This window comes from Protopterus annectens, chromosome 2.part1 (genome assembly GCF_019279795.1).
Source record: "Protopterus annectens isolate FY-2018-M chromosome 2.part1, PAN1.0, whole genome shotgun sequence".
In the NCBI taxonomy this organism is placed as follows: Eukaryota; Metazoa; Chordata; order Ceratodontiformes; family Protopteridae; genus Protopterus; species Protopterus annectens.
The window spans coordinates 1783529146-1783535145 of record NC_056729.1 but is presented as its reverse complement, the minus strand read 5'-3'; positions in this window follow the sequence as shown (position 1 = coordinate 1783535145).

The following is a 6000-nucleotide window of genomic DNA, read 5'->3' as shown; positions in this document are numbered from 1 at the left end:
ACCCTGCCATAAGCAAATATGTTCTGCAGATACCTAAGCGGTTCATATAAAGTGTGAAAGCAAAGATGATAAAAACCTGCAAACAGTATCAGCAATAAACATTGTGCATCATGAAAATTATCATAGGTTCAGAGGTTGATACTAGGCTATCTGCCCTAGGGCATGTACAAGCATAGCCAGAGTGTGTTTGGCTACTGCAACCCAGTCAAATCAGAGCACTGTGCCTGTGAATAGTAGGTCACACAAGATAGCCCATTTACGTTCAGTGTATTGTGCCTCTGTCTAGCAGGGACCCAGAAGATATCCCATGGGTAAACATGCGATCACCCATCCACTTGTCAAGATGTCACCTGTAGGTGGTCAGTGGGTGGCTCTGCCTATGCAAAACTGGGACTACACTCCGGAGTGAGTGGAGGCTTTCTGATAATAATCTGTCCCCCCAGCATGTCCTTTTAACATCAGTGCTGAGGTATATGTCCCTGGAGTGTGTAGCAGCAAGGGAGTCGGATATCCTGAGGTGGAGCATGTCCAGTAAGTCTGGGTCAGATATTGCCTTCAACTACAGGCACACAACACATCCGTGTAGGTGGTAAGTGACTGAGTAGAGCTGGAGTTACTGTATCAGAACTGTGCAGGGCATCTGTGTGAGTCCCTACATCTGCTCGAAGAGTAACATTTGTGGCCATTACAGTTGCTGCAGGTGTCAGGTAAGGTACATCCCAAAGGTGGCATAGTAACCAAGCATGGTCGTGAAGAGTATAGGGGCACAATGACCACACGTGATCAACATGTGAAACCATGTGGGATATGGTGGGCTATGTAGACATACTGTCTAACCACTATGGCAATAGGATTGTCAAAGGTGAGAGTACGAACAGGTCATGTCCCCAAACCCGAACAACTACTACTGTATGTAATGGATTACAACCTATGTGGTAATGTGTGGGCATCTTGTCATCCTCAAAGGGGATGACTATGCAACTAATGGCATGTAGCCATGGGCCATGGCTCAGGCACCAGTCAACCTATCTCTGTGAGACCCTGTATGAGTATGCATGTGCCAGCAGGAGAGCTGATTATGGCACCCAGTTTGCAGTCATCTGCGAACATGGGCAGCCATATCCCTCCTGTGATAGCCTGTACATCACACAAATATATACTGAACAAGAGAGGTCCCAGGACTGAGCCTTGTGGGATGCCAGGTGTAACTGGTGTATAGTCAGACATGGCACCTGCAACACTGAGCATGTGGGTGCTATCCCTGCTCCAGGTAGCAATCCATCGTGTCAGATATGTGTCGATATTGATGCTGGTGAGCCTATGCATAATGGCCGAGTGGGGTATTGTGTTGAAGGGTTGTGCAAGGTCCAGGCAGGCTGTGTGGACAACCGTCCCAACACTGATGGACCTGGTAACTGTTGAAAGAATATGAACAGGTCCAACAGGCAAGATCTGCCCACAACAATGCTGTAATGTGTAGGACCCAGTGTCTGTAGGTTTCCCATGTCTATGTGCATGAGTCCCATTACAATACACTCCATAGCTTTGCAGAACAGGCTAGTTAGCCTTTTAGGCCGATATTGTCTGTGGTCTGTTGTGGCAGTATTCAGTGGAGCGGGACCACTATTGCTGTACGCCATTCCGTGGGTACATATCCTGCAGTAACTCTTATATCGAACAGTGATGTAATGTGAGTGTTACGTCTGTCATGAAGGCTGTGTATGACACAGGCTGGGACACCGTCTGGTCCCATTGATGCTGTGTTGTCCGCTGTGGGGAGGGCAGCACTCACCTGTTTACTCGTGATGTCTGGGAGGTTACACTCTGTTGGTATGGACAGTACCACCTTAGGGGGGATGGGGACACACATCTGCACTGAACCTGTTTGCCAGGATGATGGCAATGTCAGTGGGTTCAGGGTATGTTTAGTCAGTATGCAGTAACACACAGCATATCAGTGAGTGTCCAGCCAGGTACCTGAATCAACTGAAGAAGGCCTTGTGAGTGTCCGACGTGTCTGGTGCAATTGTCCGTTAGAAGCGTGCCTGACATAAATACCCGAGTGATTGTAGCAGTCCGCTAGTACAGATCACAGATGCCTTCCCTGTCTGGGATTGTGCTCTATCATGTAGTAGCTTCCTCCATTTGTTGTAAAGCATATTAATGGCTGGGGTCTACCAGACAGGTCCACTGCCATTGGAGGAGTGAGTCCAGTTGTTATTTTGGATGTAACGATCCATGCGATCCACTAGGTGTCCATAGAATGTGTATGTAAAGGATTCAGCAGTCTGAGCCATACTTACCACTGACCCAGGGTCTCTGATGGATACCACCGTGGTTTGGAGGAGTGTGACATTTGCTTTTGGGAAGTTCACCAAGATTACCCAGGATGGGTGTGGGGATGGGATATGGATGTCCAGTGAGATAAAGTATGTTCTGCCCTTACCAATGAGGGGTATATCGCAGGTGTGGAACATAGAGTCCCCATGTCGGTGATGATCATGTCCAATATGTTGTCCCTCTTGTGGGTGTGGTGACCGGTTGTGCCATAGCATATGAGTTTAGAAATAGTAGCAACTGTTGGGCGAGGGTGTTGGGGCCTGAGTACTATCCACAGTCAATGTGTGGGTATTTGACGTCACCCAATATAATGGTGTTTGGGGAGACCTTCATATGGTCCAATGTTCCCAGGAAAGCTGAGTGAGGTTGCTGTGTTGGGGAGTGTGGTCTGTAGCAGGCAACAAACCAAAAGGCAGATTTGCACAATGTTAGGTGCATATGTATGGTCCGTGATGCATTGTGCAGTGCTACCAACCTGGAGGTATGTGTATCTGTGATGTATATGGATACTCCCCCTATTTGTGTTGGCCATTCTGAGTTATGTGGTCAGAAAGCATGGTACGAAATACAACCTGGTAGTGCTGGTGTGCATGTGGGAGCCTCAACCATGTGTCTGTTAGTGCACAGATATTGCTATCCTCCATACTGAGGAGATTCCTGAGTGGGCGCAATTTGAGGGTAAGACATCTGGTGTTGAGCAGCATTACCCTCAGTGTCGTGTACTCTGTAATGTGTATGGAGGTGGTTCTGTCCTTTGAGCCCTGCTTAAATAGGGCAGTATGGTGGCAGCAAGTGCCTAGCCAGTATTCAAAAGTCCAAGGGTGACAGGTGCAAGCTGTCCATAGGGAAGCTACGTGGCATGTCGAGCATGTCACCCCAGGGTGACAGACACTGTATCCCCTTTGAATAACACCAATATGTTAGCCAACTGTTAAACGTGATCAGTTTGTTGGTATACTGTGACATCATACTTGGTGAGTGTAAGATGCTAGACAAGGTCAGGGTAATACTGGGCTGGGCTACATGATCACAGAGTTCCTCTATGTTCCATGTCATGTGGTCCAGGGAGGAACATCTGAGGTTGTATGCACCAGCATGGACAATGATGGAGCCAGTCCTGGACTTGCTTTGGAGTGACCTGAGTGCATGTGTTATGTGGCGGATCCTGGCACCTGAGAGACAGCTCAAAGTGACTATTCCCTGTCTGGCCTGGTGAGTGGGACGATAGTGTGTTTGACATTAAGTGTCACCTATAACAAGTGTATCAGGTGTGTTGTTTAGCCCAAAGGGCAGTGACTGTGTGGCACACTGACATTGTGAACTGTGTGACATGTGGGCATTGTAGTGGGGTAGCAGTTGTATGTGTGTCTGCTTTGGAGGTCTCTGCTGCTTAGGCAGAGTGTATGTAGAGCCTCTGAATATGTGTATGTGTGATAATGTGGTTTGTTTGCTGTCACTATCGGTGTATTTGAGACTGATATGTGGTGTGTGTGGTCACCCTCACCACCTGATAGACTATGCCAGTCATGGGTCAAGAGAGCTCAGCGTCCTGTATGTCAATATTGTTACATCTCCCACATATATGTGAGTGTGATGTGAGGAGGAGAGGGTTGTCTGTGTACATGAGGCAGATGTGACATTGTGTCATAACCACAATATTCACTAGCTGGACTGGAGAGTACACATGAAACCGACCCCTGGACATGCCAGTGTATTATGATGACATACTCTGTAGCCTGATCACAAAGGATCAGTAGGGTGTTAAGTGTGTAAAAGAGTATAACCGGGATTAGTGCTCAGGTTTGTCGGTGTTTTGTAAAGAGTAGCTGAGAAGGAGTCCAGACTGAGAATCATGACATGTCCTTCAGCTATGTAATAAATAGTAATGTACACGCATATATGTGCTGAGTCAGGGACAACTGTACCTTACTGACATTGCCGACATCCTGTCAGACAGGCCCATGTATACATACCCACCCCCACTGACGATAGTCCCTGACATCATACCAGGAGATATCACGTGTAGAATGGCTGAACATCTCCCCAAAGCCAAAAGCATGGCAGCAATTGGATTACATTGTTTCCCAATATGTGTCATGCATGCACTACAGAACAAACAGACCCTGCACCTGAACAGTCTGTTGAGCCTCACCCACTCCACAGGACCTGGAACCGTCGAATGTGTTACAGCAACATATGGCACTCCCCACATGTGTGGGTGCACAACACACCATGGGAAGTATAGTCCAGTAAGCCTATAAAGTCTGATCTGCAAGGCCATGGAGTGCATCATGGCAGAAGTCATAAACAGAGCTATTGGAAACCGACAAACACACAACCCTACCAACTGTGGTATGTTCATGTGCAGATCATGGTTCCCAAGCATGCTACACCATCTGCAAGGCAGCCACCCAGGACATACATCATGGAACAGAGCTACACATGTCCCACATAGACTTTGAACAGCTCTTCATCAACATCACAGACACATGTCGTATCCACAAAACCAACAATCTGTGCATAGATATGTGTTGACATATGAAGGGATGGCAATGTGTCCACAGATAGATCACACAAGGTGAGACTCACGGGGTCCTGTACAAGCTGTTGATACCTGCCGACCTACATGGATCATTCCTGGGATTGCATAAAAATGTGTACACACATTACCATGTCCAGTCTGATGATGTCATCATCCTACAAATATACCAGGAGAACAGAAACCACCCAGTAAAGCATATAGCGCGCCGTGTTAATGTGTATCTCTCTAGTGTCATAACATAGTTAGGTAGGGGTTTGAGTCTTGCAAATGCCAAGTGTGTGTGTGTGTATGTGTGTGATTTCCTTTGAGAGGAGTAGCCTTTTTGGAGACTGGGAAAACACATTAAAAGAGGTACATCCCTCTTTGGAAAGTCTGATGATGTCAGCATCCTACAAATATTCAAGGAGAACAACAACCACCCAGTAATGCATATAGCGCACTGTGTTAATGCGTATCTCTCTAGCATCATAACATAGTTAGGTAGGGGTTTGAGTCCTGCAAACGCCAAGTGTGTGTGGGGGTATGTGTGTGATTTCCTTTGAGAGGAGTAGCCTTTTTGGAGACTGGGAAAACACATTAAAAGAGGTACATCCCTCTTTGGAAAGTCTGATGATGTCAGCATCCTACAAATATTCAAGGAGAACAGAAACCACCCAGTAATGCATATAGCATGCTGTGTTAATGCGTATCTCTCTAGCATCATAACATAGTTAGGTAGGGGTTTGAGTCCTGCAAACGCCAAGTGTGTGTGGGGGGGAGTGTGTGTGATTTCCTTTGAGAGGAGTAGCCTTTTTGGAGACTGGGAAAACACATTAAAAGAGGTACATCCCTCTTTGGAAAGTCTGATGATGTCAGCATCCTACAAATGTTCAAGGAGAACAGAAACCACCCAGTATTGCATATAGTGCGCCATGTTAATGCGTATCTCTCTAGTATCATAACATAGTTAGGTAGGGGTTTGAGTCCTGCAAACGCTGAGTGTGTGTGTGCCACAGGTGGTCAATGCAGTGTGGGTTTTGCTTTTACTACGGTATGACATATGTTTCAAACAGTATGTGCATTGCACACATCGGGTATCTGCGTGTCAAATAAATTTGTGTACATGTGACCTCAATCAG